The sequence below is a fragment of the Triturus cristatus genome, chromosome 7, assembly GCF_964204655.1.
Source record: "Triturus cristatus chromosome 7, aTriCri1.1, whole genome shotgun sequence".
Classification (NCBI taxonomy): Eukaryota; Metazoa; Chordata; class Amphibia; order Caudata; family Salamandridae; genus Triturus; species Triturus cristatus.
The window spans coordinates 884,435,910-884,461,618 of record NC_140590.1 but is presented as its reverse complement, the minus strand read 5'-3'; the positions used below and the strand labels follow the sequence as shown (position 1 = coordinate 884,461,618).

The window sequence follows — 25,709 nt, the reverse complement described above, 5'->3', positions numbered from 1 at the left end:
TCGGCTGGAGAGCAAAATAGATAATTCGAAGGTGAAATACAACTTCTTGGCAGACAGGCGAAAACTGGCCAAGGCAGGCACCGTTAGCTGCACAGGGAGTAGGACAAAGTTCATGGATACAGATGCGAGCTCAAGCTGAAGCTGTCAGAGACAGAGAGCAGGGAAAGGCTTTGAGGACAGAATCGGGCCTACTCGCCTGAACTGTAAAAATGAAGTAACTTAGCCATATAAAGTCGGTGGCCTTTCATACTTAGGAATCGAATATCCAGCCCATTGATGGCGGATCTGACAGAGAACATGTTGACGGTAGACACACATATGTTTGCGTCTTAGAAACTGGAACTGGAGGGAACATACATGTACTTGTAACATGCATATAGAACCGTTGGGGTCCAAGATAGGGGACATAACTGATCAGGAAAATCCACATTTCCACATTCCCTCCTTGTCCCCTTCTTGCCCTTCACGAGACATCAATCTTCATTAATCCATTGATTTGCTCATGGAGCATCATTTCTTCTTCCTTCTTCTTCCGGTATTTTGAACGAGAACTGTGATATGGAATGCATGATGTGGCACACAGACCACAAATCGCTGGTCCACATTGTAGGCATAAACAACAACTGAAGAGCATAAGAAGGCCAATACCTAGGAAGGATAGAACTCTCCATCCCCAGGCTGATATCACACTCCAAAACCACCCGGACCACGTCCAAGTGCCTGGATTCTCGTGTATCTGGCTTACAATCTTATGAAGGCGTGTTATAGCTTTATATACAGATGGCGAATTTTCTGGTATGAATATACAGCAGCTGGATCCGATGACCCTGCAAGCTCCGCCCCTATCGGCCAGGATGACGTCAAGGACAAGACGATTCTGGAGAACAACAATTCTCATCACTGATTGTTCCTCTGTCAGATTGCCTAGGGCGGCTATAGTCTCGTTTACTACAGCTTCAAGAGTCTTGGTGAGTCTGCGTATCAGCTTACTATTTGATATTGTACCTATATAGGGAAAGATACCTTTATTGAAATCTACATACTTGTCCCATGCTGTCTCAGTATAATCGACAACTGGGAGATCTCTCCGCTCTCTATTGTGTACTAAATGAACATCTCGATAATAATCAGGGGGAGCTAGGAAAACAGGTGGCAAAAGGAATGCTATGTAACAGGTACCATCCCAATCTAGAGGCAGACGCATATATGCCGTCTGGCCACATATAAAGTAAGAATGGCGAGAAGCTCTAAATGAAGATTTACCTTGATCACTATATTCTACTGTAGTAACGCATTGGCTATGGCCCATATGTATGGAACCAACTTTTCTTACACATAATTCACCCTTAACTGGAAATACTGACATAGTGGGCAGAATTAGTTCAACTTCGGATTTGACATTCAGAATCATAAGATTAGGCGTAAAATTACCTAATTTATACACTTCATTTTCTAAATCAGTTCCTGTTCTACTGGGGTGACCCTCCTTATTAGGGTGACAGACTTTGAATAAAACTAGATTCAGATTTCCCCATATCCAATGTTGTTGATAAACTGCTGTGTCTGGGTCTATGGAATTTAATAAACTAAACCATGCTCCACAGGAGCCATTGTGTGTGAACGGATGTGGAAAGAAAGGCAGAACTCCTTTGTTATTCTGATAGGGAGGGAGTCGGCCACACACCCAACAATTGGTCGCATTACTAGTCTGATGGGAATGATGTAACATACTAATGAATGTGTTATTGCGCAGCGCAAGTCTATAAGATAATTCATGTGGCGGTAGGTCACTAAAAGAATGTTCATCAGTTATATTGAAAACACGTTTAGAAACAGGATAATACATATGCAACAATATACTTGCAGTAACTATTAAAAAACTCAAGGAAGACAAAATTAATAAAGTCACAATACAGTGGTTACGCAGTAATTTACAATAAGCATGTCGTTTCATTATGATTCTGGACTCTACATGATTCAGACCTAAGGGGTACATGTCGGGACAGATTCAACCGCTTCACCTTGGAGAGGACTTAAACAATCAAATCGTCCGACAGTTTAGATCTGGACCTGAGTTTCTGTTTATAGAGTTCGGTGCTACTGGCCTCAGCCAAAGGTAGCTTTGAGTCAATGGGGGAAGACACACGGGCAGTACTGTCTGTGTCAGGAGGAAGTCCATGAAATTTTTTGACGTGACTCGAATGAATCCACCCTTTTCGTCCCTCGATCTTCACGGCTGTTCTTGTGGTCAACAGGACCAACTTGGGTGCTTTCCACCTGGGCTCCAATTGACTTTTCCTGTCGAAGTTTCTCACAAAGACAAGATTACCCGGAACAACGTCATGGGGTTTCGCCTCAGTGTTGTCGGGAAAGGCTGCAGCTACCTGTGAACGAGAAGATTGTAGTGCAGACATCAAGGAAGCCAAGTAATCTGTCAGCATATTACAGTCAACATCAGTTATTTTACGTGGTATAGGCGTCCCCCACATATTCGGTGGTCTACCAAAGATCACCTCATACGGGGATAGCCCTGTTCTAGAGTGTGCTACCATTCTCATGTAAAAGAGTGCAACTGGTAATGCTACTATCCAGTCGACACCTTTCTCTCTACATATTTTGGACAGTCTGATTTTCAGTGTCTGGTTATGTCTTTCTACGAGACCTGCTGCTTCGGGGTGTCGGACACAGTGGAATTTCCACTGATATCCCAACAAGAGTGAGACATGTTTCATTAATTCGGATGAGAAAGGCTGACCGTTATCTGAATATACAACACGTGGTAAACCGTACCGTGGGAAGAATTCTCGAACTAACTGCTTGGCAGTAGTCGGGGCAGTGTAATCTGATACGGGATACGCCTCTGTCCAACGGGAGAGAGCGCAGACAACTACGAGGACATATTTGAATCCTCGACAACGTTCCATCTGAATATAATCCATCTGGAGGACTTCAAAAGGATGGTCAGGAGGCTGAAATCCACCCTGCTCTACGGGAACACTCTTTCCTGGATTAAACTGACAACATATCATACAGGTACGAACTTTTTGTTTAGCTGCTGCTCGTAAATGTTTGTTGAACCAAATGTGTTGAATGCTGTCTAGCATAGCCTTCTCTCCTAAATGTGCTGGACTGTGAACTGTAGCTATAATGGCTTGAACCATGGAATCAGGGAGAAACCATACAGATTTCTCCTTCGTCATCCATCCTTGATCTGTCTGGATCCCTCCTAGTTCAGTCCACTTCTTTATTTCTTCTGCTGTGGCATGTGTCTGTATGTCAATTACGTCAAGTGTGGGATCCTTAATTGTCATACACTGTGTTGGTGTCTGAACTATTGGCTTTGTCATGTCTAATGTGCGATTCTGAGCAGTCTGTTTAGCTGTTCTGTCAGCTAAATCATTGCCTTGAGAAATGGTATCAGTAACCTTCGTGTGTGCTTTACATTTCATAATCGATATAGCAGTGGGTAGATGTATTGCGTCTAACAAAGCATGAATGAGGGGCCCGTGCTGAATGTGGGCACCATGGGACGTTAGATAACCTCTCTCTCGCCACAGCACGCCGAAGTCGTGTACAACTCCGAATGCATAACGTGAGTCAGTGTATATATTAACTTTCTTATTTGTGGCTTGAATACAGGCTTGCGTTAGAGCAATAAGTTCTGCTGCTTGGGCTGACAGAGTATCTATACAATGTGTCTCAATAACTTCAGTGTCTGTTGTGACTGCATACGCGGCCACTAAATCTCCTGTACTTGCTCTCATGCATGATCCGTCTACATACAACGTCAGGTCTGGATCTAACAATGGAACGTCTGTCAAGTCTTGTCTAGGTTTCGTCTTTATTTCAATGATTTCAACACAATCATGAGCTAGTGGGTCTGTTCCAATTACAGGTAATAGTGTAGCAGGATTCAATGTATTACACCGTCGGATCTCTATGTGTGGTTGAAACAATGTTAGTTCATAACCGGTAAGTCTTGCTATGGTCAAGTGTTGTGTTTGTGTTCGGTTCACAAGAACCTCTACTGCATGTGGTACTTGAACTGTCAATGGGTGTCCTAATACTATGGCATCGCTTTGTCTGATTGCTAAAGCTGTCGCTGCCACTGATTTCAGACATGCAGGCAAAGCCTGAGCTACGGGATCTAATGTACTGGAAAAATAAGCACATGGCTTGCGTGATCCTGCTTGATCCTGAGTGAGTACTGACAAGGCAGTACCTTCGCGTTCTGTAACAAAGAGTGTAAAAGGTTTGCTATAACATGGTGTTGCTAAAACAGGTGCTTGACATAAAGCTTCCTTTAGGCTTTCAAAAGCTTGTGTATGTTCCTGAGTCCAAGGGAGAACAGTCGATGTGGCTGCCTCCTGTGTGGTTAACTGAATGAGTGGTTTTGCTAGAAATGCGTACTGAGGGATCCACTGCCTACAATATGAAGTGAGGCCTATAAAAGCCCGCACCTCCTTTTGTGTCTGGGGTATTGACATGTTAGCAATTAACTGGATGCGATCTGGTGTAAGCTGCCTTCCCTCCTTGGACAGCGAGTGACCAAGATAAATAACTCGCTGAACACAGAATTGCAGCTTAGAAGGGGACACCTTGTGCCCCTTGTCGGCTAGGAAATGTAAAACTGTCAGAGAAGCTTTTTCACATTCTGGCTCGCTTCTCGCGGTGATCAGCAGATCATCGACATATTGAAGCAGTGCAGTATTGACTGGCATGTGGATACTGTCAAGTTCTCGTTTCAGTGCTTGGCTGTAGATGCTGGGGCTTTCTGTAAATCCTTGGGGAGCGCGTGAGAATTTAAAGCTGCGCCCATTTAAACTGAATCCGAACAAGTATTGGCTTTCCGGATCTATTGGGACGCTGAAAAAGGCATTCTTGAGATCAATTACAGTAAAAAATGTTGCTTCGGAATCAATTGCTGTCAACAATGATGATATATCAGGGACCACAGGGAATTGTGGTACAATACACTTGTTTAGTTCACGCAAATCAATAACCAATCGGTATACTGGCGGAGCAGTAGGATCAGTTCGTTTAAGAATCGGAATTATCGGTGAATTACATACATTGGAGTCTGTTTCTACAACTACTCCCTGGGCAATTAGCTCATCAATGATTTTCAACAAAGCCACTACAGCATCATGCGGTAACTTGTATTGTCGCATTCGTGGTAGTACCACTCCTGCTTTCAATGTAACTCGATAGGGTGTAATGTTCATGCAGCCAACATCCGTAGGGCCTTGTGCCCATAGATGCACTGGTAAAATCTGTAGTCGGGGATCCATGTCTCTAGACACATAGTGACCTTTAAAATCACGCAAAAACAACCTTACTCCTTCCGGAGAACAACATATTATGGCTCCTAGTGCTTTCAGAGTTTTAATTCCTAACAAATTTTCTGGACATGATTTAGTAAGCAATAAATCTGTAGTTCGTGTCAAAGGTCCTATCGTAAGTGGTAGAGGCTGTGATACTTCATTAACAATAGGTTTTCCTGAAAAACCAAGGGAAACATTTTGAGAGCCTGAGAGGGGTGCCCCTGGAACTTCACTACGTTTTATGGTTGTTCGACTTGCCCCTGTATCGAGTAAGAATTTTCTATCTTGACCTAATAATTCACTATGTACATAAGGTCCTTCTTGATCTACCGGAATCTCGATAAGCGGTAAGTCAACTTCCCTCTCTAGGCTGGTTCATGCGTAACGCTGATACTCAGGGTATTCATACTGTGCAGTCTGATACATTTGTTGTGTTGTGGTTTGTGTGGCAGTAGCAGGCAACGGTGGTGCAGCTGGCACAAACTGTATGGGTTGCTGTGAGGCTGGCATAGACTGTTGCTGAACTGGCACGGACTGTCCATGCTGCATAGCTCCTTTTTCATTCTGATCTTGTCTAACTAATCGTGGTCTCTCTTTTGCAATACCTGTAGCTATATTTCGTTTCAGGACTTGACAATCATGTACATAATGGCCTAGTTGTTTACAGTAATTGCAGGTTCCTTTTACAGGAACTGCAGAATCACCCGAATGGGTCACACCCTTTTTGTGACCATCTGCTGGTACTGTCTGAGAAACTAGCATTTTCATTTTTGTATCCTTCATGCGTCTATGCTCGTGTTCTTGTTCATCCCTAATTCTATTGTGATGATACTGTAACATTTGTAGCATTTGCGACGGAGTGTTACTTTGCCAGGTACTCTCGAATTTCAATATTCTATTCTTCACTGGAGGCAATGCATTTTCCACTAATTTTGTCACAAATAGATGTGGATATGAGTCACTACTTGCTTTTATACCACTATTTATACCAAAACATTTTTCAAATCGAGCATAATAATCGCTTGTGTCTTCATCTTGCTTTTGTTTACAGGCTGTGATTGCACCCCAATCTTCCTTCTTTGTAGTTAATAAACGTGGCAGTACCTGTACTAGTAAACCTGGTAATAGTTTAACTTTATCCCCGAGCCCTGAACCTGCAGCTCGGCCTCTTTCTTCCTCTGCTAATGCTGTCCAGTCTATCTTTTGGTCTCCCACTTCCCACTCTTTTTCTTTCAGTTTTTCATATATGCCAGCAGGCAAAAGCACTTTTAATATCGTCATAATATCAGGAAAGGTGTACTCTCCCATCAGTAACATGTCTTTAATTTCTCGGTGGAAACCCGCTGGGTCTTTGTCATGACTAGGTACTACTTTCTTCATTTCTAATAATTCCATTTTTGATATGGGTGTGTAAACAAATACACGGTGAAACTCATTGTCTTCGCCTTTTATTGGGTGCACTTCCCGTAAAGGATTTTGTCTATCCATGTAGTACGGTGCTCTTTCTCTGGGGGGCAAGGAGAGAGAATCTGGATTTACAAAAAGGACGTACTGCTTACGTGACACTAATATCTCTTTAATTAGCTTGTTACTAGAACCTCTCCATCTGTTCGTGAGTAGTTCCGTTAATATATCAGGTAAAGGACCAGGGTCAGCATGTTGGCTCTTATATAATATGAGGAGTTGCTGAATCATATAGATTCCAGCTAAACGTTGTTCATCTGTACTGAGGTTGAGAAACGTGTGTGCTACGGTCTCATCACCGTATTTTTCAGGACTAACAATCCAGTGAACGGCTGATCTGGCTAATTCTTGCTCATCCATGGAATCGAGGAGGTGGTAACCTCTTCGTTCTCGTAGTATTTTATCTGCGGCTTGAAACGAATGTTCAGGAGACTTCAGATTTATTACAGGCGTCGGATACGTTCTGCTATTATTTGGACATACAGAGTGTATTGGATCAGGAAAACATCTAGTATTTTCACAAGATCTTCCTCTGCCTACATAGGCTATGGTCTCTGACTGTCTTGCAGAGTTCCCTGATTCGGACACTTCATCTTGCTCAAACTCGTCTGTTCCCAATCTCTCTTCATGAATACGCTCTATTTCTTTACGTATTTTTCGGCACATGGCTATTATACAATTTTGCTTATCGTGTCTCCCTTCTGATATATTCTGACTCCATCTTGTAAGAATAAGCATTGCATTCGGGTCTACCCCCGGACGATCTTGATTTCTGATTACACAGTTTATGAGGAAACGTAACAGTTCCCCCTGTATCTCTACTTTCTGGAATTCCATAGCTCTGTTAATACATCCTGGATCTCGTCCTGTTTGAACAAAATGATATATGTTATCTAGATGCGTAGCCATCCCTGGTAACCTTGCTAAATACTCTGCGGCTCGTCTGATACGTAATGATGCCAGGACCATTTCGTCCTCTTTACCAACCACCGGGTCATATCTACAATTTACAAGGAGTTCCTTAAGCGTACGTTCATTTACGAACTTAGGCGTACGTGAATGTGCTGACTCTTGAAAAACAAGTTTATTTATTCTAGGTGGTGTGAAAGTACTGCTAGCACCTCCCGTGGCCCCATCTGGGGCGTCGGGTGTGAATGGATTCGTTGAACGTGACACAGCAACTATGGGTGTCGATACCCCTGTAGAGTCGACTGCGGAGACAGATGCGGAAACAGATGTGCTTGCCGAAGCTTGTATCGGGACTTGCTGTTGCACGGGGACAGATACCTGATCCTGACGTTGAACCCCTCCGCCAGACGGTCTATGTGGTGTGGCGTTAGCATACTCGGGGGCTGCATCGTCTAGATATGAGGAAAGAAAAACATCTTCTGCGGTTCTGGGATGCCCCTTTGGATGTACCTTAATTGGAAATAATGGGGGTGGCAAGTCTTTTGGCACCTCCGTAACAGCCTTAGGTAGTCCTTCGGCTAGAAGGGGATACATACCATTCATAAGAGCATTTCTTTGTCTATTTACTTGTTCTGATTTCACTCGGATACCTTCCTCAATTAATAGATTTTCTTGAACTTTATTTGAACTTTCTTTACTCCTCTCTTCTTGTCTACGTGCTTTTTCTGTTCGTCTATGAGATTCTTTACGCCATAACTCAACAGCGTCTTTCTGTGACTGTCTGACCTTTCTTTTCCATAACTCTTCCTCCACTTTCATGATGCACTCTGCATCCCAGGTTCCCGCTATGGGCCACCTTTGACTTTCCGGTAATCCTTTGGTATAATCTACCCATAGATCAAGAAACAATATGGCATCTAAGCCATGTTTATGGTACATGAAATGTCCTGGAGTGTCTCTAGGAGGAATAGGAACTGCTTCTTCAAGCACCCCTTTTCTGGTGGTAATCTGTCTTAACTTCGAGAAGAGCGGCATATTGACAACTGACCTGATACTTACTCTTGAACTTACTTAATACGAGAAACACAATAATGAACAGTGAACAATGAACAGTCATTCATACCACAATATGCAAGACATTTTCTGAATACTTTAAACATTAAACATTAAACATTATAACAATGATCGACAATGATGACAGTCTGCTTAACTAATCACCACGCTGAATTCTTGACAATAACTGAATACTTCGGAATACTTGATATACTGCTAAACAGTACATATACACTGCTAAACAGTGCAGACCGGATTTGTGTACCCAAATCCGTCTTGACCGGCACAACCTATGTGCGCGTCAACACGCCTCCCCGGCGATGGTACTCACCGAGTAGCTCCTTGAAACGGAAGGCCTCAGAGAATGGACAGGACTCGATAACTGCGGACATCGGACCCTCTGCACGTCGGGATTTCGGAAAACCTGGTGGGCCTCTGTATACCTCGGATCTTGCTCTCTCAGCTAGGCTCTGGTCGGGATACTTCGCACTTCTCACCGCCTCGTCTGGGTTGATCGCAGCCTCAGTCGCCCCCGCTTGACCGGAGGGAGCTTACAGGAAATCCTGCTGGTACGCGTTTATGGTCCGTCCAGCTGTGGCAGGAGACCGGGCCTGCAACGCACCGCCGGCGCGTGAGATGAGAAAGTGTCCCTGTTCGGGCGCCATTATGTGGTAAATAAAATAAATATTACCGGACTGAATTTCATGCGGAATCTTAAATTAAAGTAAATAGCTCAAAATAACAAGAGGCAGAATCCGTGGTATAAGAGGTTTTCTAATGGGCTTTATTCCATTCAAAATGGCCGACTCGAGTCGCGGCCCTCAGGTTCCGTCACCACGAAGGTTCAGGAAGTGAAGTACAATAATTTATTAACAGACATGTATTTTTATAATAAGTACATTACAATGAAACGAATGTAGAAGGCGTAACATTTGATAAGAAAAGTGACGTGACAGTGACATAATCGAAACTAGGCGTAATAAGGAATAAAAGAAACATGATTGGTTAGAATTATCAGACATAGGTGGATCTATAAGATAATACTTGGCATAGATGCGCGCGCGGCAGCATGACGTGTAATTGACGTGCAACTAGGGGGTGAAGGGGACTTGACATTTAGCTCTACATGTGGAGACGAGAAGTCTGGGGTCAAGTCATCCTAATCCCAAATCATATCTAACATCCTATGTTTAAAGAACTATGTTATCCACAAGGAAGGACTCTCGGACAGAATCTATTCTATACTGACTGTGTGCGTGTACAAGCGTCTAAGTGTCTATATGAGATGCGAGGGGCAGAAAACTTTCCATGGCAACAGGGCTATGAATCATTTGCAGGAGGACGGAAAGGCTGAGTCCTCTGCTTGTGAGCCAAAGGAAATGTTTACCTAAATCACTGGACAGGAATGCATCGGCTGGAGAGCAAAATAGATAATTCGAAGGTGAAATACAACTTCTTGGCAGACAGGCGAAAACTGGCCAAGGCAGGCACCGTTAGCTGCACAGGGAGTAGGACAAAGTTCATGGATACAGATGCGAGCTCAAGCTGAAGCTGTCAGAGACAGAGAGCAGGGAAAGGCTTTGAGGACAGAATCGGGCCTACTCGCCTGAACTGTAAAAATGAAGTAACTTAGCCATATAAAGTCGGTGGCCTTTCATACTTAGGAATCGAATATCCAGCCCATTGATGGCGGATCTGACAGAGAACATGTTGACGGTAGACACACATATGTTTGCGTCTTAGAAACTGGAACTGGAGGGAACATACATGTACTTGTAACATGCATATAGAACCGTTGGGGTCCAAGATAGGGGACATAACTGATCAGGAAAATCCACATTTCCACAAGACAACAGAGCTACCTCTCACCTGTTCTAGTTAGGAGATTTTAGAAATGGGGCTCTCTAGTTGGCAGTGGTAGGTACCTTTGTCCAAATAGGGACCCTTGCTTCTAATCAGGGTAAGGGGGATACACACTCTAGATAACCCCTGGTCACCCCCTTGGTAGCTTGGCACGAGCAGACAGGCTTATCCCAAAGGCAATGTGTAAAGTTTTTGTACCAACACTCATAGTAGCTCAGTGAAAACACCACAAATGGACACCACACCAGTTTAGAAAAATAAAATATCTTTAGCTAAACTAAACAAAACCAAAACGACAAAAATGCAACATACACAGTTAAAAATATGACTTTTAAAAAGGTTTCGAGAACTTGTACCATGGAAAACTATGGATGAGTGACTTTTCACCAGGATACCTGTAGTTGCGTCAAAGTTCATCAAGCCAAACAACCACAGCATCAGAAAACAAAGAGATGCGCCACTGCTGAGACCCTGAGGAGGCGATGCAACAGTCTCGCTGCACGCACAGGAAGGGTTGCGTCGATTTCAGTCTGTATGGGGAGTGATGAGTCGATTCTTCGTGCCGGTTCAGGTCCGCAGGTGATGCGTCGGGAAAGCGTGTCGCACAGGTACGATGCGTGGATCTTGGAGATGCGTCGGTGATCGATGCGGTGGTGTTGCGCGGAGCTGCGTTTGTCCTTTTCGGCCGCGATCCCCCGATGCATCGATTCTTGACGCAATGACAGGAGCTGCAACGGTTTTCCCAGTGGCTTGGCGATGCGTGGAAACTATTCTCGTGCCGCAAAGATGCGTCGGAAAAACCGCTGCAGGAAGAGCGATGTGTCGGTTTCTGTAGTTCTTTGAGTCTCTTCTCTCTTCCAGCTTCCACACAGCAGCAGCAGTCTGCAGAGACCCAAAACTGGCACAGGCACCTCAAGGCAGGTCAGAACTCACAACAGCAGAGTTCAGGGGAGCTGGGGGTGAAGTCTTTGTGTCCCTGAGACTTCTTCACAGGAGGCCAGCTTACTTCAGCCCTTGGAGATCTCCTTCAAGCAGGGGACACATCACACAGCAAAGTCCTTCTCCTTTTCTTTGCAGAAACAGCAACTGCAGGCCAACCCCAGACACACAGCAAGGCCAGTACTCCTCCTTCGTCTCTCCAGCTCTTCTCCTTGGCAAAGGTTCCTCTTAAATTCCAGGAATGATCTAAAGTTCAGGGGTTTTAGGTCTAATACTTATACCCAAAAATGTCTTTGTTCTCCTTGTGCAAGGGGCTCTAAGCCCAGCTCAAACCAGTTCTGGGGGCACTCTGGCAGTGCACTACAACATCCTTTGTTAGGTTGGGCATTGGTCCCAGACACAACACAGGGGGCGGAGCCAGCATTGTGGAAGGCAGGCACGGCCCTATTCTGGTACAGGTGCTACTCCTCAACCACTACAAATGCAGATCAGGCCTATGCAGCCTAGTGCTGACTAATCCAGGCTCCTGGAGCCAGTCCAGCTCCCCAGCTCCCGTCACTCCAAAGCTAGACCATCAGTCCACAAACAGGCAGAGGCACACAGGAAGGCTGAACAAGAAAATATCCACTTTCTAAAAGTGGTATTTTCAAACACTCAATTTAAAAATCCATCTACTAAAAGTTGTGTTATTAAATTCTGAGTTCAGGGGTACTAAAGTCAATTTTTTCATTGTATCCCTATGGGAAGATATACTTGTAAAATGTTACAAAGCATTCCCCATTCTATTCTATGGGGCAAGATAGCCTTTCAACAGTGAAAAACGAAATTGTCAGTATTTCACTATCAGGGCATGTTACACACACCACTACATGTCCTATCATTCACATACACTGCACCCTCCCCAGGGGGGTCCCTTGGGCCTACCATAGGGGTACCCTATATGTAAGAAAAGGGAAGGTTAGGGACTGGCATGTGGGTGCACTTGCCAAGTCCACATGGCTGTTAACAAACTGTTCGCAGGCACCGCAATGGCAGGCCTCAGACATCTTTTCAGGGCTACTCATGTGGGTGGCACAATCAGTGCTGCAAGCCCACTAGTAGCATTTGATTTATCAGCCCTGGCACACTCAGTGCACTTTACTAGGGACCTACTGGTAAAACAAATATGCCAATCAGGGAGAACCAATCACAATATCAATCTACACATGGAGCATATGCACTTTAGCGTTGATCAGCAGTGGTAAAGTGCCCAGAGTCCTATAGCCAACAACAACAGGTCAGGAAAAAATAGGAGGAAGACGCAAAACGTTTTGCGATAACCTTGCAAAAAGGGCCATTTCCAACAGTAGAGATGCTCTGCAGCTTTTCCAACTGTGCTCTCGCTAGTCAGATTCTCTGTCTGTCCAACTGTGTGTTCTATTTTTTTTAAATTAACATTTATAAAGCTCTACTGTTCCCCGAAGGTGTCCTGGCACTAGTTGAAGTCCTCCTACAAAAGCGTAAAAAAAGAGAGCCACAGGTAAACATTAAAAAGCCACGTTTTTAGGGCCTTCCTGAATGCCAGTAGATTTGTCATACTTCTGAGATAGAACGGCAGACCGATCCATGCCTTAGCTGCACAGACCACAAAACGTTTGCCACCCCAACTAGCTTTTTTTAAATGAGGGTACTGTCACAAGTTTGGCTTCTGAAGAACGGAGTGATGTCTTTGGTACATGCCACTGAAATTGCCGCTTCAGGTGGTCCGGACCAACACCTTGAAGGGCTTTGTAAACCATGCATAGTGGTTTAAAATGTACTCGCTTCTTGACAGATAGCTAATGGAGATTTCTAATCTCCCCAGAGACTGAGGCAAATTTAGGTGTGCCAGTGAGCAGTCTGGCAGCTGCGTTCTGTAGGAGTGAGAGTCTGTGCATAAACCTTTCCTGAATGTTGAGATAGAGGCTATTACACTAGTCTAGATTAGACATGGTTAGTGCTGACTATCCTTTGGCAGGAATGGCATTATTTTCTTATTGGATCTAAAGGCAAATAATGTGGCTGAAGCGACTGCATTCACTTGGTCCCTAAAGTTGAGTTTATCATATATCCAAACTCCCAGATTTTTCTGGGAATAGGTAGAGGACCAAGCGTATCAGGCCACCATCCTGGGGTCCAGAAATTAGGGTTGTTCCCAAACAAAATAACTTCCGTTTTACCGGAGTTGAGTTTGAGACAGTTTTGGGCCATCCAATTTGCCAGAGCTGCCATGCAGTCATTGAGCCGAGTTGCTGTCCCAATTCCTTCCCTGGCAGCAGCAACACCACAATTTGAGTGTTGTCAACATACGACGTCAAGCCAAAGCCGAATGATTCAATCAGAGGAGACAAGGACGACACATAAGCATTGAAAAGCGTAGGGCGCATAGATGACACCTGTGGGACTCCACATGGCAGTGAAAAAGGTTTGGCACAAAATTCACCGAGTGAAACGATTTTCACTCTGTTTGAGAGAAAGGATAGAAGCAGTTTCCAGGCTTTACCCTGGACTCCACTCTCTCGCAGCCGGACCATCAACATATCGTGATGGACCGTATCAAAGGTCGCGGAGAGGTCAAGCATAATCATCGCGGCTTTGTCTCCCTGATCTAAGACTGCCCTAATCTCTTCCGTGGATTTTAAAAGAGCAGACACCGTGCTGTGCCCCTCTCTAAACCCATATTGAGAGGGGTCCAGGACTTGAGCTTTTTGTAGGAATGAACTAAGTTGTACATTCATGTTTTTCTCTACAAGTTTAGCTGGAAGCGGGAGTCATGAAATAGGTCTAAAGCTGTTTGGATCCTTAGGGTCCTGACTCGGCTTCTTAAGCAGGGGCAAAATTGATGCACTTTTCCAAGCTTTAGGAAAATAACCTTCAGCAAACATTGCATTCACGAGAGAGGTCAGTGATAAGGAAATAGGTTCTAGGGCCAATTTTAATATCGACACTGGGCATGGCTCGTAAGGGGAACCAGATTTAGCTGTCATTAAAAGCTTAAGTGTGTCCATGGAGGACAATGGTGCAAATTCATCAAAAGTAGAAAAAGGGCTTATAACTGAGTTATGACCTACTATTTGGTCCATTTTCCTGTGAAATGTTGAATCTGTAAACGTGGAATAAATAGCCTCAACTTTATCAAAGAAAAATTTGGCTATTTCCTCACATAGCTCCTGATTAACCGGAATCGAAGGAGAACATGGGTGCGCCAGGTTAGCTACTGTTTTAAACAGTTCTTTAGCCGAGTTTTTAGCGGAGTTAATTTGCTTAGCAAAAAACTCTTATTTTGTCTTTAAGAGTAACTGTTTGTATAGCTTAAAACTTTGTTTATACTCATTCTTTTCCCGTTCGCTATACTCCTTCCTTTAATTCCTCTCCAGACGTTTGCAAATCAATTTTTGGCCTTTAAGTTCATGGGAGTACCACGGAGCGTAGGGTTGTGCCCTATTGGAAAAGAGGACTTTCTTTTGGGCTAGCTTATTCTGAACTGCCTTAAGCCAGTAAGTATACAGAGTAGTGGTCTCATCTAGGTCTGTGGGTAGTATGTAAGACATAGATGACAACAGTTCATTTAATTCCTCAGCTTCCACCTTGTTCCATGCTCTAAACTTCCTGTTTTTTGGCTGGTTTCCTAGCAGCGTGGTGATCAGACATGGCTAGCTCAAATAGAACTGAATTATGGTCTGACCAAACTGAGGGAATTAGGCCTGTAAACAGCAGCTGTGAATTGTTGGAAAAAATACCATCCAACATATGTCCTGCTGAGTGGGTAGCACCAATGACATGCTGCTTTAGATCAGCATTAATTATTCAGTCTATCAGATTTGCCGTATCTGGATCTGAATACACTTCCAAATGAAAGTTAAAATCTCCCAATATAGTATATGAGCTGGCACAAGGCCCATTTTCTAATAAACTTCCAAATGATGTTCAAAAAAGGCTTCTAGGGCCGGGCTGCCTGTAGAGGAGAGTACCCCTAAAGGTGTAATGGTGGGAGAGATAGAGGCAAAATTCCAGTGCTTCGCACTCTGCATTTGAGGCTACATTAAAGGACAAAGTTATTCAGTTGTGATGGATAACCGCTAAACCCCCTCCTTTCCTATTTGCCTTTTCAAAGTATAACAGGAGTAACCAGGGAGTGTGGCCTTAGCCAAATCTGGACCCGAGGCTTCATCTGTCCATGTTTCGGTAAAAAACGCCACGTTTATTTTTCCATCCTTAAAAAGAGTAGCACACTCAACACTATGTTTCCCCAATGATCTTAGGTTTAGCAAAATACACTTAAACCCATGCTTATGTAAGCGGCCTTCACTGTCCTTACCGAGTTTTTTGCGAGGTTCGATCGAACTGAATACTAATTCTGGTAGCTTCGTATTACAGCATGGGCATGTCATTTGGACGTGTGGAGGGCTACTGCTGGGATGAAATACATAAGCACCTAGAGTCTCTGCCGATAACGTTCAAACTGTGCAGAGCATTAACTGAGTATTGTATTAGTTTAGGCTTACCTGCTCCTAAACGGGAGGGGTGATGGTGCTGTGCGCTGGCCGTGCATGGACGGGTGCAGATGGGCTTGCCTTTGGCACACACACGGTGCGCCCACTGCACGCTCGCACCAGCCTCTCCACTTTTATAGTCAGGGGCGAAAAGACTAGCCCACTGACCAAACTTTCTCCCAAAATGGCGGTCCCGCTGAGCATAATGCGGACCCCGGGAATGAGAATGCAAAAACTAACTGTGCAATAAAATTTCTATTTCATCAAAATTAAAAGCATGTGAAAATAGCAAATATAATAGACAGTTTAGCGAAAATTTAAGAGGGTCACTCCCGGCTCAAACCTCAGGAGCACTTCACCGAGCGCGCTTGCGCCAGCCTCTCCACTTATATAGTCAGGGGCGAAAAAGCTCATGACACAGCCTCACCGTCTGTCTGTCACTCTTCATCCATCTATCAATCCCTGGAAGCCTTGGACTTAAAGTCTCAAAAGATAGGGATCCAGGGAACAGGAGGTCTTAGGGAAAGACTACCTCAGAGACAACTGTGGTGGAATAAGTGAACCTCAGAGATGAATCTTGATTGACAGGTATAAAACACAAAGGCAGCGAAACATGGTAGAGGAGACAAACGAACATGTCAAAATTCAGAACTGAGTTACGTTGGGGCAGGAAATATCAGAAAAACATCACAGTGACGATGCACCCCCAAAAACAGTGCAAGGTGTAAACAGGTCTGCTCCAACTATATGGAGACAGGGACACAAGAAATCATGGGGTCATCTGTTCATTAGAACCTAATTCAGAAATGATACCACCACATAATAAAAAGATCAACAAACATTGCACTATGAAGTTTTCGGCGCACAATATCTAGGTCATTCAGAAGGGCACAAGATCTATTGTGCCTACATGACAACACTGTCACAACTGACACAGGTTAGCTGGAAACCCTCAAGAGCAAACCTCTACTGTGAAACTTCAATAAGAGACATTCATGAAGTTGAGTTCACAAGACCCATCCTCCCTTATGGATCACTTCTATGAGAATATCCAGTCTCATCAAGCGACCTAACCCATAACAATGTGCATTGGTAAAGAGGTCCCCTAGAGGAGAACCTCTTTTGAATGAACCACAACTGCAGGCTGGAGCATGTAGCTCCGAGGCCAAGAAATTAGCGAATGGAGCGCTAGCCAAATAGCAAATAATACACTTCAATAATCTTTTCAACCTGATTGTAATGGAGGCAGCCTTCAGCAGGCTAATATGGATAGAGGAAAAAAGTGACAGCGTAGGAAGTGGAGACACATAGAGTCACAGGAATGGACTGGGAAAAGAAGACAGTGATAGTGAGAAGATGGGAAAACAATTTTGCTGGGAGTTAGGGCAACAAAAGGAATAATACAAGGCATATAGTGTAACAGGGATCAGTGGCGTCACTATGGGGGTGCAGGGGGTGCGGACCGCACCGGGTGACACCCTCACATGGGGTGACACCAACAGGGCCGGTGTGTGCAGAGCAACGTAACCTTTCAGACGGAGGGGGTGCCTGTGCGTAGTGCGCACTGTCTCCTCCTCTGCCGCGTCTGCGCGCCTCTCTAGGCGGCTGATGTCATTCCTGCATGCGCATTGGGCCCTAAAAGTGCACATGACTGGCCTGCAGCAGCATCGCGAGTGACGAGGAGCAGAGGCACTGTCTTGACCACCGATTTCTGGGCCGCCATAATTTAATTTTATTCCTAGGCTAGCCCACTGGCCACCGACGTAGCCCCCCCTGTCTGCCACCAACACAGCAGGTGAGTTTCTCCGGCACCAATTGATTAATGATCATGGGTGGTTGTCAAGCGGTTATGCTGCTTGTGCTGTGTTGTTGTGAGTGAGTGACTTGTGACTTCTTGAGCAGGGCGCAGGGCGGAGGCAGGGCGGAGGCAGTGCGGAGCGAGGTGGCCTGCCTCTGATCACTGATGACGTCTTCTACGAATTGTGGGCCCATCTTTTGAGCTGTCGGGTGGCCTGCGAAGACTACTTTCAGGGACAGCAGATCTGTGTACATGCTGAGGCCTCTCGCCCGCTAGCGCGGCAGTTCTTCTTGACTCTTACTGAAAACAGTGACTGCAAGACGGGGTTCTCCCTCTCTTTCCTCTCCTTTCTTTTATATGCTCCCCTGTGAAATGGATCCAAAAAAGAAAATCACTTTTGCTGGAAATCAATGTCGGATTTTCCTGGCATTCAATTCCAAAGTGCAGCATCGGGAATAAAAGTTTAAAAATATGAAAAATAAATAACTAAATAAAGTAAGACAGAGTGGTAGCAAACTGGCCAGATTGATTTTATTCACACCCAAACACATTAGCGCCACTTTTACAGAGTTTGCCAGTGAAGTGCTATTTTTGTTGTCTTGACTTTGTTTTCCCTGGGCTTGGAACTAGAGCACCAATCCTGGAGGTCCGCAATGTGAGGATTGAAAAACAAAATTTGTACTGCTGCTCTGCATCTAGGGATGTTGTCTTTTTTTACCATACTGCGTCCGTTTTGTAGGGATATAAGCAATGGCCATTGAAATGGTTCCATTCAGGGCCCTGTAGTCATGTCATTTCAGGCAAAAGCACTCACTGATTTCTGAACAGTGAGTGTAAAAGCGTTAAGTTAACTATGTTGTTCCTGCTTATATTTCACATGGTTTGCAATATTTTGCATTCCCCATGATTGTTTGCTTTTTCCAGGATGCTGTCACTTTTTTTTTGTAGGCCACATATTGCTCTTCCCTAGTGCGTAATTTAAATTGAGCCGCATCCAGCTGTTTATAGCTGGCAACAATTGGGTTGTAGTTGAAGGCAGTCTGAGTTTTTCTCAGTGGGGCAGTATGGTGTTCAGTGCACTATGGCCAGAGCTGGTGAATTTGGAACTGGGGAACCAGGTTCAGCCTTAATAACCAGTCTGCCAGACCCCTCTCCTGAGAGAGCACTATCTCATGCTAGATCTTAGAAGGCTTCGCAAAACATTAGAAGCCCCGGTGTCGTAGCACCAGCAGGTGGACCCTAGCATGACAAGTGTAGGTTAACCTTCAAGGCTTGTCTACCACTATTCATACTGAAGTTCACCTCCAGTCTTGCGGGCAGGCCTATGAAGCACCACACCCTAGAACAACAGTGACCCTGTCACTGAGATCACAGGACCCTTGAGAAGGGCCAGCTCTCGGGTGATGCAACCGGTGTGACCGCACCAGGTGCTGACTTTAGGTGGAGGCATCATTTTTGCAAGTATATTATGGTTTTAAAAGCGCTTGCTGCCTCCTTCCTTCCACCAGCAATTTTCAGTAACAATAAAAATGCCATGATGACTCTGGTGATTAATGTTCTTCCTAGAGAGAGATCGGAATTAACATAATTTGGTCCTGCATCAGCGCATGAAAATTCAGCAAAATTATTTGAAATTGTGCATAATAATGTGAAATGCAAAACTGGCATATGGTGCTATACTTTAGTAAGAAATTCACACTTGTGTCCGCTTCGAATGTGAAAAATGCATTTTGCGCTTAAAAAAGTACAAAAAAACACAAAAGCACCTCAAACAACAGCCGTTCGCTCTGTCATTCGCGTTGTTTCTGTGCAATGGGCATTCTCTGTAATTTTTTATGTCGAACAGTGCGTTATTACATGATGTGTCATAATAGGGTACGACTGAATGATGACCAGTCCACCTCTACGGAGAGCCTTCCACTGCACTGGAGCACTGGAGCACTTCTCACACGTTTTTATTAACTTTTGATTTGCTTCACCTAAAGACAGAATTTTATTTTTGCTAAAATCTACAGGGTATGCAGCAGGGCCACATTACAAGAGGCTTGCAATAATGCCATGATTCCCAACTGTGGTTAATAAAGCAGAAATAATCATTCTACTGAATTCTATATTTTCATTTGCAGTGCCTGTCTTTATTATTAAACTGTTGTACTGTATAATTTAACATGTTTGTTAATGATGCTTATAAAGAAAATGCAATAATGAGCATGTTTGCTCAGCGGGTGATAGCCAATCCCGGCTTCCGTCTTTTACAGGCTTATTACCATCGATAAAATAGGCGACAAGTATGAAAACAAAAAAAATTAACAGCGGCACAGGGCGGCTCACTCATTTGCACGAACCACTCATACTAGAGGTGACACTGACATCCTATATTTGACAGGACCCGCCGTTTCATCAGCCCACGCCCACTACACGTGCTTAAAAACACTGTTTTTTTAATAATAATAGTTCAAGGATATATTATATCAATCATGCCACATGGAATACATACATCAAAGAGGTCGAGTGGATGCCAGCAAAGAAAAGCAAAAAAAGAAAAAAATGAATCACTCTCAACACTACGTGGATCCATGCTTCAATATGTCAAGAGACCAGATGATGGCCAGGGTAAGGGTTCATCAAAAGACACAGTTCCTCGGCCACCAATTGATAACGCTGATCCTGATGCTAGTATGCATTCTGCAGAAGAGGAAGGAGTTGAAATAGAAAAAAATGAAGCAGAAAAACAAGGAAAGGAAATGGAAATTCAAATGGATGAATTTGAATCAGAAGAGAGTACTGAAAGTGACTCTAACCATGATACTGTAAATGAGATGATGAATGAGGTTAAGGGGGAAAATTGGAATATTTTAGATGATGCTTCTTTTTCGAATATACCAGTTCCAGATCATTTGTGGGTTGTAATCATCAAAAGAGGAAGTGCTTCTTTCCAGAACAAAGATGGCCCTTTCAGAATTGCGACAAGGCAAGATCCAAATGCAAAAGGAGATGTTTGTCAGCTATCAAAAGAGTGGTTTTACAAGGTGATGCCAAATGGCAAGAAGGTGTTGCAATCATGGATGGTTTACTCACTCGTCAGTGAGAAATTATATTGTTTTTGCTGCCGACTCTTTGCCGCTAATCATGCTACAGACACCTCATCCAAATTTGTGACTGGTTTTCAGATGTGGTGGAAACTGAGCCCGAAAGTTCATAATCATGAGATATCCGAAGAGCACTTACATTGCCTTGAAAAATGGAAAACATTGGCAGCAGGAATTTGACTGCACAAAACAATTGATGCCAAAAGTATTGCTTTGATGGACGTAGAGAAGAAAAAGTGGAGAGACATCTTGCACAGGTGGCTCGATATCACATTGTTTCTTGCCAAGCAGAATCTGGCATTCCGGGGCCACAGTGAAGATGAATCTTCAATGAATAAAGGAAACTTTCTTGAAATGGTTGAGATGCTTTCTAAATATGACCCAGTGCTGAAAGAGCACCTAATGAGATTAAAGTGAAGCACATGTAAACTCAAAGCATCAGTATGTTATCTTGCACCAAAAACTCAGAATGAATTTATACATGTCCTAGCAAATCATGTGAAGGAGAAGCTTGTCATGGATATAAAATCTGCCAGGTATTTTGGGATCATGTTCGATAGCACACCTGACACATCACACACTGACCAAATGTCCGAAGTGATCAGATATGTGAAAATCCAAAATAGGAAAGTTGAAGTAAGAGAAGTGCTTCTGGGATTTTTCCCTTTAAAGGGGAAAAAAGCTGTTGACCTCAGTTCTGATATTCTTAAAAATCTGGAAAGTGATGGACTCGACTTTATGATGTGCCGCGCTCAAGGTTACGTTAATGCTGCCACTATGGCTGGAATCCATGGGGGTGTACAAGCCATTTTGAAAAGAAAGAACAGGAAAGCTATTTTTAATGGATGTGTGGACCATTCGCTTAACTTGTGCGGCCAACACTCTTTTGCTGAAAATGCTTTGTGTGTGACTTTTTTTGGGACTCTTGAGACAATGTTTTTCTTCTTTGCTGCTTCCACTCACCGATGGGATGTTTTAATGAACCATACTGGAATCTCAGTGAAAAGACTATCAACAACATGCTGGGGTGCTCATCATGCTGCAGTAAAGGCAGTGAAAGAAAAATTTGATGAATGTGTGGCGGCAGTTGAAGCTCTATGTGATCCAGATGAAAATTTAGACACAAGAGATACAGCTCGAGGTCTTTTGCCTGCTGTCTGCAATTTCACGTTTCTGTGCTACCTCTACTTTTGGTGTGATGTACTTGAAGAAGTTAATCTTACACAGCTGTACCTTCAGACTAAGGGCTTAACTTTTGACAAGGTGGTGACAAAGCTAGAGACGCTAAGACTATTTCTGTACGACGAGCAGCGCAATCATCTAGTGGAGCAGGCAATTGAACAGGCACTTTTAAAATCAGACCAATATGGAATTTCAGTAGAGAGCAGACCCAGGTTCAAGAAGAGGATGACAGGTGAGAAGACAAGAGATGCTGGACTAACTCTGCAAGAAGAAAACAAGAGGGCGATGCTTGAGTGTATTGATCATTTCCATTCTGAACTCCAGATCAGATCAAGAGCCATCAAGGAAGTAGCAGCCATGTTTGAGGCTGTTCAAGCCAAGAGTTTGATATCTGCCACTGAAGAAGAGTTACTGGTGTCCATTCCAAAATTATCCACTTTCTAAGATGAGTTATCCGAGGGAGAGCTTTTATTAGAAATTCCAAGGCTGAGAAGGCACCTGAAGGCAGCAGAGATTGATCTTGAAGAAGCCAAAGACTGGTCAGTATTTGACGTTTTGAAATTCATAGCTGAATGGGACTTCCTAGAATTGCTCCCATATCTCTCAGTGAGCCTACAATTATTTCTTACGATCTGTGTGTCTGTGGCTTCATGTGAGTGGAGTTTTTCAAAGCTGAAGTTTATAAAGAACTATTCGCGATCTACCATGGGACAGTCAAGGCTTTCTGATCTTGCAATTTTAGCAATTGAAAGTGATTTGGTGAAAGGAGTTGATTTCGATGAAGTAATTAACAAGTTTGCAGCTTTAAAGGCCAGGAAAGGAAAGTGCTGATTAGTCGAGATTTAATGTGACATTGTAATTTGTACTGTTGCATACTATTCTGGCAGTTGCTGATTGTGCAAACCCAATACAGAACGGTTACAACCTTATCTCTTGTAACAGTAAAATTTAAAGTTTAATGTTAAAATAAAAAAAAAGTAACATCTTTTCTATGTAGTTCTTAGTTCTTAACTTCTTACAATCTTTTACCTCCGACCTTGTTGAATTCAATTTTTCTTCTATGGCCTTTGTAAATATAGGACCTACATTTACAAACGGTACTAAGGATTCTGTATGGTCCCGTTATTTGCCAACTGTGTCCACTGGCGGACTCGAAGTGGAGGAGGTCCATGCGGTAAGTAGTGAGGGGGTGACACCATGAGTCACCCGCACCGGGTGACACCAACCCTAGTGACGCCACTGACAGGCATTGGGTGGAAAGGGTCAAGGTTGCTGAGAGTAAAGTGAAAGAGCAACAGGGACACGGGAAAAGTGGTTAAAATTGTGAATTGATCCATGTGGAGAGGATTGGTGTGACATATGGCAGGGTGAGAGAAAGCCAACAGTGTCAAATAGTATGTGTCAGTTACACGAGAGAGGAAGAGGATGGTCTAAAAAGTGAGTCAGAGGTGGAAAATGTAGGAGAACAGGAAAGTAAAAGAATAGCCACCTAGGTTTCCAAATGGAGGTTTGTGTCAGTGTCCTAAATGCCTTCCATTCATGCAGTTGCCATGTGGCGGTTTTCGACATGTTAATTCTGCAGAGTTGCACATTCCACAGTCTGTTACCCTTCATGACAGTGCCCCAAAGACCATTTCCACAGCAAAGGGCAGCTCTCTGAATGGTAGTGAGTCAGTATCAAATGGAGTTTTTTATTGCTGAGGATGGAACCTACAAAACTAGTGCCAGCAACTGCCTATGGTGTTTCTGTCCTACTTTTTAGAAGTTGCGTTGGAAGCTGAATATGTATTTTGCCCAGAGGCAGGAAGGTACATTTTCGAATGCAAAGGGGATCAGTAAGGGTAATAGGACCAGCGAAGCATGTAATGCAATGTCAAAAGAGGTGAAGCTGAGGGTGTGGTGGTTGTATAATCAGAAATAGCAGGAGTCTTTGCCCTATGTCACCAAGGGACTAATACGCTAAACAAAGCGCCCCTTGAGAGGCTTAGTAATGAGTAATGAAATCAAGAGTTTGATGGTTATTCCATTTCAGTACCTTTGGCTATTTAAGGTTATAAGTGCAACATACACAACATTTGCATTAATATCTCGAGATTTCACATTATTTTGGTGTTTCATTTTTTTTTTTACACACTCATATTTGTTTTTGCACATTTAGGTACCCATTTCAATATAATTGTGCACCTCATGTACACACCTGGCACTACACAAAGACACTGGTGCGGTCTGCCGAGTAATGGGGAAGGCTAATAATGAGTGTCCTCCAAACAACAACACACACAAAATCCCAGGCAGTACTGTAATGTCCTATTGAATATCAAAGGCCTGCTCAGGAAAAAAAAACAAAAAAAAACAAAACGATTCACTGTCAATGACGAAGACATCATACCTACTCCTCTACACTAAAGTAAACAACATTTTTGTGATAATACACTTTTCCCTTTTTTCACCTTTTAAGTCTGTCAAAGAGCACGCAACTGCATCAGTAATACATTCCATCAATTTATGTTGAAAGATGCACTGTGGTAAAGAGTTTTAATGAGAAATCTCATGGGGGAGGCTATTACCAATTTACTCTCACTAATTGGTGTGCTGACCTGCGCCCTTCTATCTCCGCTGTGGTCAATAGGAATCTTGAATAGACACACCTGCCGATAGACCCTAAAAGCCCTTGAACATAATTCTTAGCATAATTAACCATTTCCTGATATCGAAATACATTTATCAGACAGATTCGTTGAAAAGCTATACACGCACTCTTTTTTTTAAGCCTATAGAACACTATTTTCCAAGCGGGTAAAATAACCCAGCCCACATCCCTGGGTGTAAAAGAAAAGTTACTGTATATCATGTATGAGATAAGGTCAGAACTTCAGATCCTACTGGTTGTCTCAGCCTGTAGGATGCAAATTCAGAGAAAAACAAATTAAGGTTATTAGAGGTTAATTGAAAATAATTGAAAGAAGACAAGAACGTTTTAAAATAGCTATGTTTACTTAGTAAGAATGTTTTTTTTTTAGATAAACGTAAACTGTGAACTCTATAATGAGTTTTCTTATGGATCATAGTGCTAGTATTAAACAGTGACAAAGGGGATTGAGCCAAAGGACGAAGGATGCATGCAATAAAAATTAGCAAAAGGAGGAATGAGGGTACTGAGGATAGCCCCCATTCACACAAGTGGAAAAAATAAGGATCAATGGGTTTGCGAACAGTAAACCTATTTCAAGACTAAATGAAGGCGAGAGTTGGAGGGATACCACCCACCCACAATAAAATCGAGGGATCGGTAGGAACAGGAGGGAAGGAGAGAGAATGTGGTGGGAAAAGGTGCATTGGAAAGAGGGAAATGGTGTTAAAGGGCCATCTTACCGGGACACCAACGTAAGAAACCGTTACACATCAGGATTCTGAAAGAGAAAGGTGAAATGGATTAAGGGAAAGGAGATTCATGCAAATTCTGCTGACAGAATCTACTTACAAGAATTTTGGCATTTAAATATAGACAATCTTTGGCAAACTGAACGGTCTCAGTTCTAAAAAGCAGAAAACTCTGGTTTGATAGTGCTTTTGTGCA

At 43.4% G+C, this 25,709-nt stretch overlaps 1 pseudogene; it reads left to right on the top strand.

Annotated features, from left to right (window-relative positions):
• Positions 1-20,605: 20,605 nt before the first annotated feature.
• LOC146810803 (zinc finger MYM-type protein 1-like) lies at positions 20,606-22,576 on the top strand (annotated as a pseudogene).
• Positions 22,577-25,709: the final 3,133 nt, after the last annotated feature.